Source organism: Chrysochloris asiatica, unplaced genomic scaffold, assembly GCF_000296735.1.
Source record: "Chrysochloris asiatica unplaced genomic scaffold, ChrAsi1.0 scaffold00048, whole genome shotgun sequence".
Lineage (NCBI taxonomy): Eukaryota > Metazoa > Chordata > Mammalia > Afrosoricida > Chrysochloridae > Chrysochloris > Chrysochloris asiatica.
The window spans coordinates 6,174,005-6,188,514 of record NW_006408566.1 but is presented as its reverse complement, the minus strand read 5'-3'; positions in this window follow the sequence as shown (position 1 = coordinate 6,188,514).

The following is a 14,510-nucleotide window of genomic DNA, read 5'->3' as shown; positions in this document are numbered from 1 at the left end:
GGAGGGTCAGAGAAAAAGAGGATGATCCCCAATGAGATGGATTGGCCAAGTGGCAACATCAATGGACTCAAGTGTGACAACAGTAGTGTGGTTGGCCCAGGATCAGGCAGTGTTTCATTCTGCTGTTCATAAGGTTGCTATGGGTTGGTGGCACCTAACAACAACAAATGGCTAGTGATCGTGAGCATTTCTTCATATGTTTGTTAGCTGCCCAGATCTCCTCCTTGGTAGCATGTCTGTTCATGTCCTGTGCCCATTTTTTAATTGGGTTATTTGTCTTTTTCCTGTAGAGGTGTTGTAGTTTTCTATATATTTTAGAAATGAGTCCCTTTTCTGATGTGTCGTTATTAAAGACTTTTTCCCATTCTGTTGGTTCCCTTTTTATTCTTCTGGTGAAGTCTTTTGATGCACATAAGTTTTAAATTTTTAGTATGTCCCAATCATCTATTTTGTCTACTTTTATTGGTGTAGTTTTCAAAATGTTTGGTAGTCTGTGTATGCCCTGAATTAGAGCCCTTACATTTGTCCCTATTTTTTCATTGATGGCCTTCATAATTCTGGGATTGACATTTAGGTCTTTAATCCACGCTGAGCTGGTTTTTGTATAAGGAGTGAGGTAAAGGTCTTGATTCAATCTTTTGCATATCAATTTCTAGTTCTGCCAGCACCATCTGTTGAAGAGACTATACGCTCCACATGCTCCTTCCATCTTCTTTTGATGCTTTTATCATCATTCAATATTTTGCTCAAAGAATCTTTCAGTGTTGTAAACTGAGGCTTGAATTTTTCTTTACTTCCCTCAATTTGAGAAATGCTGAGTGTGTTTCCCTCCAAGGTCTTTGCACATTTCATTATAATACTTAATTTTGTCTTCTTGAGCTATCCTTTGAACATTTCTGTTCAGCTCTTTGACTTCATCATTTTGTCCATTTACTTTAGCACCTCTATGCTGGAGACCTTAGAGTCTCTTCTGACATCCATTTTGGTCTTTTCCTTCTTTCTTCTCTTCTTAATGGCCTTGTGCTCACTAATGGCTAAGATATTGGTGTTTATGCATTCCATTTCATTTTTTATTGTGTCAGTTTTACTAGATTCATATTTCTTACATCCATGTTTGGATTATTAATGGATGTTTACAGCTGTTTCTCATCATTTTGAATTGTTCCCCATCAACAAATAAAGGCCCTGAATGTTTTACTCCATAGTTAACCCTACTTTGAGGAGGGTTGAAGGCTTTTCAGATCTGAAGATGCATGGAGATCACCATACCTCTTGATATCAATCATTCCCTGGATCTTGGAGCTTCACAGTGCAGGGTCCCCAGGTTCAAAGGACACACTCCACTCCTGGCTCTTCTTTCTTTGTGATATTGGATCCATTTTTCTCTGCTCAAGTTTCTCTCATTTTCTCTGTTGTAAAATAAAAGGTGTTTCATGCCATACACTTGGGAATCTCTTGTACATTGATTGGATCAGGGTTTTGGTGGATTAAGTGTGGTGTGTCCTGGTATGGGGTTGGAGGATAACATTGGACTGCAAACCAAAAGATCAGTGGTTCAAACCAACCATATACAGGGTCATTGTGAGTTGGAGCTGACTCAAAGGCTCTTAACTACAATCTTACCCTTAGAGTCCAAGTGTAGGATAAGCGTTGGACTGCTAAATGCAAAGTTGGCAGTTCAAACCCACCAGCCACTCTTCAGAAATCCTATACAGAGTAGATCCTAGTCAAAACCAACTTTATGACACTTAACAAAGACAACATTCCACCCTTAATCCTTTTATTGGTTTATCTCATCAGATGACATCATGGGGCATCATCACACATACTGAGAATCATGGTCCAGTCAAGCTGACACATATTTTGGCTGGGCAGGGGTGGGGGGCACAATTCAATCCATGACAATTCATAAGGACTCAAAAATGTGTTTCTTCACTTCAGATATTCTTGTGGGATTAGCTCTCAACCCCATGGTTTAATCTACCACAATTGATAATCTATATTCAAGTAAATTCTGTCTTCTGAGTTCCAAACTAGTATACCCAACTCAGCCTGAACTCCCATAGGAACTCCAAGTGTTAGTCTAGGAGTAAATTAATCTTCACTCTTCCTGTGTCACAACCAAACAATCTCTTCCAATCTTTATTTATCACATTTTAATGTGATAGAAATTAATCTCTTAGGCTTTCAGCTCACAAGCTTGTTGTTGGTATGTGCTGTCGAGTCAATTCTGACTCATAACTAACTACCCTGTATAGGGTTTCCAAGGAGTGGCTGATGGGTTTGAACCACTGACCTTGTGGTTAGCAGTCCAGTGCTTATCCTACGACACCACACCAGGGCTCTGCTCATAAGTTTAGGAGTCATAATGGTCGTCAATCTTAGTTTTACTGCAGAATGAACTCACAAAACTTTCAAAGAATACAGATTTCCAGTTGCCACCCCAGGCCCATTAAACAAGAATTTATAGACATAAAGACCAGGAATTGATTTTTAAAAGTCATTCTGATGAAGTTATTCCTTAAACCAGTATTTTGGTACTGGAAAACTTTTTTTTATACTTCCCTAAAAATATGCAACTACCTATCTTACTATCTTGTGTTGTGTATTTTTATATGTAAACACATATCTCATTGCCTTGAGTTGATTCTAACTCAAAACAAACCCTGTAGGACAGAGTACAACTTCTCTGTCCTATAGGGTTTTCTGTGTCCCATAAGGTTGTAAATCTTTACAAAAGCAGACTGCCACATCTTTTTCCTGCTGCACGGCTGGTGGGCTCAAACACCCAACTTTTCAATTACCTGCCAAGTGCTTTAACCATTGTGCCACTAGGTATGCTTTTATTTTGTATATGCTATATCCTAAAGAGTACTGGTGTGGTGCTGTTGGATAAGCACTGAACCACTAACAACAAGATTGGCAGTTCAAACCCACCAGGCACTCCACAGAAACCTTACACAAGGTTGCTATGAGACAGAACCAACTCGAAGGCAATTGACAACAACAAACATCTTAAATATCTTTTTAGTTTTCAATCCTTTTGTTCATCTACCTACATTGCTACTGCTCCTGTTTGGTATTTCATAACCTGTTGCCAGGATTTTTGCAACAGTTTCAAAACTCATTTAAACATGTGATCCATTCTATTCTCCATTTTATCCATTCTATCCTACATACCAGTTGCTGGAGAAGGATATCATGTTTGGTAAGGTGGAGGGTCAGAGAAAAAGAGGAAGGCCCCCAGTGAGATGGATTTGCCAAGCGGCAACAATAGTGAGGTTGGCCCAGGATCAGGCAGTGTTTCGTTCTGCTGTGCATAAGGTCACTGAGTCGGTACCGACTCAATGGCACCTAACAACAACAACAATCCTACATATTTGTCTGAACTTTTTTTTTTTTAAAAAAGGAAAATACATTCAGGTGATTCCTTGCTTAAAACTACTGCCCCTGAGCCCACAGATTTCATGATAAATGTCCAGCCGTTTGACTTATCATGCAAGGCAGTTTATGGTTTGACCTCTAAGTCTTTAACCTCAACTATCTCTTCATGTATACTTGATGCCTCAGTCATACTGAGCAAGTTTAGTTTCTCAAATAGGATGCATTTCCTGTTACTTTTTGCTTGGCCCTTACTATTTTCTTTCCCTAGAATGCCCTTCTTCCATTCCATGTATTCCTAACTCTTGTCTATCCTTTTAAACCCAACATAAGCAATAGCTCTTCAAGGAAGTTTTCCCCAATACACTGTGATATAGGTGTTCAGTGTCTCTGCTCACATGATATCTTATATGTATGTGGGTGGTTGGTGGTTATGTGCCGTGAAGTGGGTTCCCACTCATTGCGACCCTATACAGGGTTTCTGAGGCTGTAAATCTTTACAGGAGCAAAAAGCCTCATTTTTCTCCCATGGGATAGCCGTTAGTTTCTAACTGCTGACCTTGACGTTCACAGCCTGATTCGTAACTACTATGCTACCAGAGCTCCTTATGGGGGAGCTTCAAAAAAGTCTGTGAAAAATTAAATTATCTTTTAATTCAATTTTCCACAAACTTTTTGAAGCCCTCTTGTATTGCTACAAAGGACTAAATATACTTGGCCTTATTCTCCTTCTGTGCTTTTTATATAATCCTTTAAGTCAGAAACCATGTCTAATTCATCTTTACATTCACAATACCTAACAACTTGAATGAATGAATTAACTGTCAACCAGAGAATAAATGGACAACTTTAGACACTATAACTTCTTTATACTCATAAGTGCATGCAAAGATGTTTTACAGAGTTCTGTTGAAGTTTTTCCAGATCAAGGCATTGCATTTAAAAAAAGGGTGGTGAAAATTGGCTGAAAGGAAATAAAAGATTAAGGAGCAGGTCATCATAATAATAAATTCAATGTAGTAAGCATTGCTTTCTCTCCCACCTTCAAATTTAGAAAAGCAACATGCTGTACAGGTTAGGAATGTAAACTCTGGAGCCAATCTGCATGGGTATGATTCCTTGGCTCTGTCATTTACCAGGTGAGTGACTGTGGGCAACTTGTTTAATATCTCTTGCTACCTCATCTACACGATAGGGATATTAAGAATACCTGTTTCATAGGAATGTTATGAAGCTTAGATGAGTGAATGTAAAGTCTAAGTGTTTAGTAAAGAAAAGAAATAGATCTTAGTAATGGTGTGCTTATCTATTAGGGAACAGATGTGTGGGTTACCTATAAATCCTGCAAAATGCACATTTCCCGAGCCATATCATTTCGTTCCTTTCTGTCATACCTACCAGTGGTCTTCATGTGTCTAACTGCCTATCATTTCCTTTACAGTATGTGTCTTCAATTATGCCTACCATCACTTTGGAACCTGAAAACTAACATTGTATTCAGTAATTCAGTATCTTCTTCACCATGACATTGGGTTATCTTGTTTTCTTCTCTAACTTACTCATATATTTACTTCTGAATTTTCTATTAAGGGTTTTTTGTGAGTTCCGTGAACAGGAGCTGAAATTCACTGTCTTATAAAGCATAATGTAGACTGTAAGCAGATTGTGAATATTATGGAGACTACTCTGAAGACCTTGGGTCTTTCTACTCTGTAGAACCTTTATTTCCTTGTATTTTTTCCCTTTTGAGACTCACCAGAGCCTAGTGAGCTGGTCAGAGCAAGCAACAACTCATTTTATAGCTGAGGAAACAGAGGCAAAAATAAGTGACTTCCCCAAAGTCGGGGCCAAGGCTTGAGGGCACTGTATGAGCTGCCTCTTTGGAGGGTCTTCTGGACAGGAAACGAATGTCCATAGCTTCACATTCACAGAGCACCGTCATCCAGTTTATGGTATTTGGGGTTCACTTTGGCCAGACCCTGCCCTGGAAAGACTAAGAGTCTAGCCGCACAGAATCGGGAGCAGTAGCACCCATCCCAAGAAATATAATCAGAAGGGTGAATGCAGGTTTTAATGGACCCTTCACCCAGTGTTTTGGAGAGCAAGCTGGCTGCTGGAAGAAGGGATGTGTTACACAAGGAGAAGCTCAGGAGCTACGGAGAACTCTGTGGCTGAGAGCGACTTCAGAGCCTTTTTCTTATGTGGAAACAGGTTCAAGAACCTTGTTGACTGGCCAGCTGGTTGGTAGCAAAGGGAACTAACTCAGTCCCCGGCCCTCTCCATTTCCCTTACCCCTAAATTTAGAAGTTGTATTCCTTTTTCAAGGACAGTTTTTTCAAAATTCTATGCTCAAACCAGGTTGTCTCTTAAAATGATTAGCTGGAAATGTGACTCTTATCCCATAGTAGTGGAGTTTCCCATGTTCTGGGTTTGTGGAGGCTACCTTTCAACCATACCACTTTTGAAACAATAATCCTCGACTCAGGCAGCCTTGAATGTACACTCTATGGACTCCTGGATGACGCTGTAGGATTAATACAAGGTCAGCAGTTCAAATTCACCAACTGTTCCTCAGAACCCTATACAAGGTCGTTATGAGTCAGAACCAACTCGGCAGCACTTAACAACAACAACTCTGGTAAGCATTACTGTTTCTTTATACTGAAGTCTCATAAACGAGTGTTGTACCCAAGTAAATCTATGTGATTATCCCTTTTCAGTTGGTATATTGGTAGCAAGTAGGAAAGATAATCTTACTTTTTAAATATGTATAGATACATATTTATAAGTACTTACAGTTGTGAGGAAATGTTCTTATCTGGAACGTAAGTTCCTTATGTGGTCAAAGAACCCCTAATTCATAGAATCTTGGTGTTAGAATGAATCAAGTCTCTCATGTAATTCCATAAACATTGGGGGCTATGGTGGCCCAAAGAGAACAGTATCTTTCTGATCCTTGCTCGAATTTGTATTGCCATTGTCCTACTTCCATATTTCATTTTTCTCTCTCTTGGGTTACTACATGGTCCCTGAGTGGCACAAATGATTAAGTGCTTCATTACTAACCAAAAAGTTGGCACTTAGAATCCACTCTGAAGTGTCTTAGAAGAAAGACTTGGAACTGACTTTGCTTTGGAATTGACTCCATGGCAACTGATTTGAGGGTTTCTTTTGTTTTGGTGGGGAGGTGTTACAACATTTTTATTATTGTTGTTATTAAGTGCTGTCGAGTTAGTTTCAACTCATAGTGACCCTGTACAGGATTTCTGAGGAGCAGCTGAGAGGCTTGAAATGGCTGACTTTGCAGTTACTAGTCCAGTGCTTATCAACAACAGTTGTTAGCTGTTGCCAGGTCGACCCTTGACTCATGGTAGCTCCACGCACAACAGAATGAAATGTGATGTCACTCCCATGATCATTTGCTGATTAAACTATTGTGATTTATAGGGTTTTCGTTGGCTGATTTTCAGAAGTAGATCACCAGGCCTTTCTTCCTAGTTTATCTTAGCTTGAAGATAAGCTCCACTGAAACCTGTTTAGCATCATTGCTGTTATTGTTGTGAAGTGCTGTTGAGTCTGTTCCAACCCATAGCAACGCTGCATCGGGTTTCCGAGGAGCAGCTAGTGAGCTTGAACCACCAAGCTTGCAGTTCAAACTGACCGTGCAGTTCAGTGCATTAAGCCACAGAGCCACACCAGGATCATAGCAAGATAAAATCCTCCACTGACAGATGGGTGGTAGCTACTCATAAGATGCATTGATTAGGAATCAAATCCTGCTCTCATGAGAATTCTACCACTGAATCACCACTGCCACATTTTATTGAATTATTTTACAAGCATAAACCCATTGCTGTTGAGTTGATTCTAATTCATATCTATCCTTTACGTGCTATAGAGAATTGCTTCATGGGATTTTGTAGCCCTGGTGTGGCGCTGTGGGTTAATGTGCTTGCTGGACCACGCAGTCAGCTGATCAAGCTCACTGGCTGCTCCTTGGAAACTCTATACAGGGTGGCTATGGGTTAGAACCAATTTGATACAACAACAATAAAAATCTTGACAGAAGCAGACTATCAGGCTTTTCTTCCACAGCACTGCTGGATAAGTTTAAAGTACTTCACATTAGTAGTGCAAACTGTTTGTACCACCTAAGCATCTTTATTTCATTGTTGTTAGATGCTGTCAAGTTGGCTCCTACTGATAGTGACCCTGTGCACAACAGAATGAAACATTGCCTGGTCCTATATCATCCACACAATTGTTGTTACATTTGAGCCTATTGTTGCTGCTGACTATGTTAAGTCCTTCTCCTTGAAGGACTTCCTCTTTTTGACTGACCCTCTACTTTATCAAGCATGATGTCCTTCTCCAGGGGACTGGTCCCTTCTGATATATGTCTGAAGTATGAGAGACAAAGCCTTGCTATCCTTTCTTCTAAGGATCATTTTGACTACTTCTGACACAGATTTGTTTGTTCTTCTGGCAGTACTAAAAAAAAAAAAAAAAAAATTCTGGTAGTACTCATACTTTTATTATTCACTGTCCAATTTTCACATGGTATTTTCATAGGTGATTGAAAATACCATGGGTTGGGTCAGGTATACCTTAATCCTCAAACTGCTATATTTGCTCTTGAACACTCTAAAGGGATCTTTTACAGTATATTTGTCAAATGTAATATCTCATTAGATTTATTGACTGTTGCTTTCATTGCTTTCATGGTGTTGATAGTGGGTCCAAATGAAATGAAGTCTTCGACAACTTCATTTTTTTCTCCATTTATCCTGATGTTATTATTTATTGGTCGAGTGGAATGACATCAAGAACATCATACAGGTAGAAGGCAAAAAGTCATTAAGAAGACAAGAAAGAAAGAAAAGGTCAAAATGGATGTCAGAAGAGACTGAAACTTGCTCTCCAGCGTAGAGATGCTAAAGCAAATGGTAGAAATGAGGAGGTACAAGAGCTGAACAGAAAATTTAAAGATCAGCTTGAGAAGACAAAGACAAATACTACAACACAATGTGCAAAGATCTGGAGTCAGAAAACCAAAAAGGAAGAACACGCTCAGCATTTCTCAAGCTGAGGGAACTGAAGAAAAATTTTCAAGCCTCGACTGTTGTTATTGAAGGATTCTCTGGGGAAATTATTGAATGATGCAGAAAGCATCAAGAGACGATCAAAGGAATATGCAGAGTCACTGTACCAAAGAGAATTGGTTAATGTTCAACCATTTCAAGAGACAGCATATGATCAAGAGCCAATGATAGTGAAGGAAGAAGTCCAAAGTGCATTGAAGGAATTGGCAAAGAACAAGGCACCAGGAATTGATGGAATAAAAATTGAAATCTTTCAAGAGAGTGAGGCAGCACAGGAGGCACTCACTCATCTATGTCAAGAAATCTGGCCGACTGATTGGAAGAGATCCATATTTTTGCCCATTCCAAAGAAAGGTGACCTAATGGAATGCGGAAATCATTGGACGATATCTTTGATATCCCATGCAAGTAAAGTTTTACTACAAGTAATACAGAAATGGCTACAAGCATACATTGACAGAGAACTTCCAGAAGTACAAGCCGAATTCAGAAGAAGCCGTGGAACAAGGGATATCATTGCTGATGTCTGATGGATCTTGGCTGAAAGCACAGAATATCAGAAAGATGTTTACCTGTACTTTGTTGTCTATGCAAAGACTTTTGATTGTGTGGATCATGACAAGCTATGGATAACATTGCGAAGTATGAGTATTCTGGAACACTTAATTGTGCTCCTTAGGAATCTGTACCTGGACCAAGAGGCAGTTGTTAAAACAGAACATGGGAACACTGAAAGGTTTAAAATTAAGAAAGGTGTGTGACAAGGTTGTATTCTTTCACCATACTTATTCAACCTGTATACTGATCAAATCATCTGAGAAGCTGGGTTGTATGAAGAAAACGTGGCATCAGGATTGGAAGAAGACTCATTAACAACCTGCGATATGCAGATGATACAACCTTGCTTGCTGAAAGTGAAAAAGACTTAAAATATTTACCGATGAAAATCAAAGAGCACAGCCTTCAGTATGGATTGCATTTCTATGTAAAGAAAACAAAAATCGTCACCATTGTACCAATAAACAACATTCTTATCAATGGAGAAAAGATTGAAGTTGTCAGACTTCATTCTTCTTGGATCAACTATCAACACTCATGGAAGCAGCAGTCAAGATATCAAATGATGTATTGCATTAGGCAAATCTGCTGCACAAGACCTTTTTAAAGTGTTGAAGAGCAAAGATGTCAGCTTGAGACTAAGGTGTGCCTGACCCAACCCATGATATTTTGAATAACCTTATATGCGTGCGAAAGCTGGACAGTGAATAAGGAAGACTGTAGAAGAATTGATGCTTTTGAGTTATGGCGTTGGAGGAGAATAATGAAAGTGCCATGGGTTACCAGAATAACTAAGAGACCTGTTTTGGAAGAAATTCAGCCAGAGAGCTCCTTGGAGGCCAGGATGGCCAAACTTCATCTCTCATACTTCGGACATGTTGTCAGGAGGGACCAGTCACTGGAGAATGATATCATGTTTGGTAAAGTGGAGGATTAGAGAAAAAGAGGAAGAACCCCAACAAGATGGATTGGCAATATGGCAGCATCAATGGGCTTAAGTGTGGCAACAATAGTGAGGATGGCCCAGGATTGGGCAGAGTTTCATTCTGCTATGCATGAGGTCACTATGAGTTTGTACGGACTCGATGGCACCTAACAACAACAATAATTACCAGTGGTGAGGACTTTTACTTTTTTTTTATATTGAGAAACAATCTATACTAAAGGTTATGGTCTTTGATCTTCAGCAGTAATTATTTTAAGTCCTTTTTGTCTTCAGCAAGCAAAGTTGTGTAATCTGTATATCACAGGTTGTTAATGAGTCTTTCTGCAGTCCTGATGCTACCATCTTCTTCATACAATCCAGCTTCTTGGATTATTTGCTCACTGTACACAGATTGAACAAGTATGATGAAAGGATACAACCCTGGCACACAACTTTCCTGATTTTTAAACCACTCAGCATCCTGTTGTTCTGTTCTAGTGACTGCCTATCGGTCTATGTACAGGTTCTTCATGATCACAATGAAGTGCTCTGGAATATTCATTCTTCACAATGTTATCCATAGTTTGTCATGATCCACACAGTCAAAAGCCTTTGCATAATCAATAAAGCACAAATAAACATATTTCTGATATTCTCTGCCTTCAGGCAAGATCCATATAACACCAACAGAGATATTTCTAGTTCCATGTCCTCTTCTGAATCTGACTCAAATTTCTGGAAGTTCTCCATCGATGTACTGGTTGCAACAGGTTTTGAATAATCTTTAGTAAAAAAATTACTTGAATGTGATATTAATGCTATTGTTCGATGATTTCTGTATTTGATCAGATCACTACTCTTTGGAATGGGCACAAATATGGATCTCTTTCAATTGGTTGGCCAAATTTCTTGGCATAGATAAGTGAGCACCTCCAGTGCTACATCAGTTTGTTAAAAGATTTCAAGTTGTATTCCATCAAATCCTAGAGCCTTGTTTTCACCAATGCCTTCAGTGCTGCTTGGACTTCTTCCCTCAGTACTATCAGTTCTTGAAAGGGTTGAAAATTGACGATTTCTTTTGGGTACAGCAACTTTGCATTATGCTCTTCCTAATTTGCATGTCTCTAACCTTCCTCTTCATCTATCAGACACTGAACCTTTAGCATGCCATCAGAGCTGTCTTCCTTAAACAGGACTCTGATCAGGTCCAGATGCTGCCCACAAACCTCAGCTGCAGACTGAAACCCAAACATCATCTTCAGATAACATACAGCATCATTCAAGAAAAGAGCATCCAGAATCTGGTTCAGTCTGCCTTTCCAGCTAACCTTCCACCATACACCATCCTTCCCTGCTATTTCTCCTAGCCCCTGGACACTTCCTATCTTTTCCCCAAGTATGTCCTTCACTCATGTTTTTCTTTCCTTGTCAAATAACCTCTTCTCATGCCTAATATAAATTTGTGCTTGACTCATAACCTTGTGGTCCTGTAGGTTAGATTTTGGGCTGCTAACTACAAGATCTGCAGTTCAAACCCACCAGTTGCTCCATGGAAGAAAGATGAGGCTGTCTGCGCCAATAAAGATTTACAGTCTTGGAAACCCTAGGAGTCAGAATCAACTCCATTCCATGGTAATGGGTTTTGGGGCTAATCTAAAGGTTGCTGGTTAGAATCTACCTAGTAAGTAGTACTACAGAAGAAAATCCTGGTGATCTACTTTTGCTATATTACAGAAAAGAAAACCCAGTTCTACTATATTGAGTTGGAATCAACTCATTGGCAATGTCTAGGTCCAGATGTCTAATGCTCAAAAACCACCTGTTTTAAGGGCGCCTATTCCAATAACTTTCCTCTGCATTCTACCATCCTTTATCTTGGTGATGGTTTCTTTCTCTTGCATGCACTTGATGGCATTGGTGGTTATGTGCCGTGGAGTCAGTTCCAACTCATATTGACCCTGTATAGGGTTTCTGAGACTGTACGTCTTTAAGGGAGCAGAAAGCCTCATCTCTTTCCCATGGAGCAATTGGTGGATTTGAACTGCCAACCTTGTGGTTAACAGCACAACTTGAAACCCACTATATGACCTGAGTTCCTTATTATAGCACTTCTTGTTGTCAGGTGCTATTGAGTCAGTAACGACTCATAGCGACACAATGTACAACAGAACGCAACACTGCCCGGTCCTGTGCTAACCTCACGATTATTGCCATATTTGAGCCTATTGCTGCTGCCACTGTGCAAATCCATCTTGTTGGGTGTCTTCCTCTAGCACATACTAAGTACACTGTGCTACAGAGATGAGCTTTTGACAAACTTTACTTCTTTACATGTTGAACAGTCATTTAGATAAACAAGAATAGACTTGACCCACTTCTAAATCTCAGTACCAAGCAAAACATTTTATATCTAACAAGGCTCTGAACATTACTATTGAAGTTGGAAAAGTCTCTGAATATAACATTTTGGGGAGTGTAGTCCAAGTTTGAACCCACCAACTGCTCCGCAGGAGAAATATGTAGCTGTCAGCATTTATAAAGATTTATAGCTTTGGAATCCTAAGGAACATTTCTACTCTGTTCTACAGGGTCACTATGGACTCAACAACAGTGTTATTTGTTTGTTTTTGGTGGGAATCCCAGTTCATCTTTAATGGATGATATTAGTCATGGTGATTTACTTGAGGGATGAAATATAAAGTTGAGCAAATCATAAAATGTGGCTTTTGCCAAATCTCAACTCAGTAAAATCATTTTCAAGAGACACTTGGATTTATGTTCTTAATTTTGGCTCATAAGTTCTAAAATGACAGTTTTTCAAAAAAGAGTACAATGAACTTGCCAATTAGAGCAGATGAAAATTTCCTGTTGCTGTCCCCATAAATCATCCACAGGCCTCACTGCAAAGTCTTGATCATAATCAAAAGACTATTTCAGGATTAGAGAGCCAATTATAAACATATCTGAGGCTGAGTCACTATCAAAATAACAATATTTCATGAAAAAGTTACTTTTAAGGGCACTTTTTCATTTTAACAGTTAGCACCTTTGGGACTGGGGAAAAAAAAAAAAACATTGCCAATATAATAGGCTCTTTGGAGAAGTTTTCTTCAGCAAGTTCCACATGTTATTGAAGGAAGAGAGTCCTGGTGTGGCGCTTTAGGATAAGTGCTAACTTGATAACTGAAAAGTTGATGGTTCAAATACACCAGTCACTTCTCAGAAATCCTGCTTGGTCACTATGAGCTGGAACCAGCTTAATGGCACTTAGCAACAACAATACCATTAAAGAAAGAGCTCAGGAAAAGGAAAACAGACTTCTAAACTCATAAATGAAAGAGAAGGACTGAGCAATTTTTAAAAAAAAGTTTTTATTGTGAAATGAGTGATAGTTTATATGGGAGAACATCAGTTTTACATTCACCTTTTCACTGAGCAATTATTTTTTTAAATGCAAATTCACCTGTATTAATTGCTCAGATGTTCATTATCAGTTGGAACGTTTACATTTTAAACTCCTTGAAATGAAGGGCCATGTTTTAAACTTGTAAGCACTGTATTGAACACATAGCAATCACTCATTTCATCTGCTAAATGATTCATTTTTATCTGAAAATAAGATAATTGGATAATTTTCTCCATCTTACACTCCATGTAGAGATATAAAGGAATCCTTTTAAAAAATCTAATAGGTTAATAAATGGTCTTGTGACCTATGCAAACTTATTTAAAAACTCGCTATAAAAAATAATAAAACTACTAAATACGCCACACTTGCTTATATCTAATCCACATATTTACCTGTTCACTTTTTACCATAAGAGGGCGATAAAGGCAACTTTTCATTTTGAAAGTTTGCTACAATTTGCTCCTCACCATGTAAGAGTCCTGGAGTGGCAATTTGGGTTAATGCGTCAGATTGCAAAGCCGTTTGAACTGCAAGGTCGGTGGTTCAAGCTCACCAGCTGCTCCTTGGAATACAGGGTCGCTATGGGTCGGAACCGACTCAACGGCATTTAACAACGACATATAAGGCTGGATGGGAAGAGGCTTCTAATGAAAACTATCAAGGATGTTAAAGAATTCGAAGACCCGCTTTGCTAACTCAAAATCTCCCCATAGTTACAGTAGAAGCGTGGAACCCTCTTCCCATTTCTGCCGATTCCAATGTACCAGTTATGCACCTTTGAACCCAACCCATCTCACCCTTCCTGCCCACCTCCACTTACCTGCTCCTTGGTACCCCAACACCAGGAAGCAGACACATATCTGAGAAGGAGAAGCATAAAAACTAGGAAGCCCAGCTCCAACACTCTGCGCGGCCAGTCTCTATAATGTGAAATCAGAGTTGGGAGCGCAGTTACGGAAACAATATCAAGTATGTTCTTGCTATTGTTAGGTACCTTAGAGTAGATTTCCACTCATAGAGACCCCATGTGATCGAATAGAACTGCTCTCTGGTTTTTTACAGAAGCAGATGGCCAGGTCTTTCTACCGCGGAGTCACTGGGTGGATTCCAAGCACCAGACTCCCCCTTAACAGCC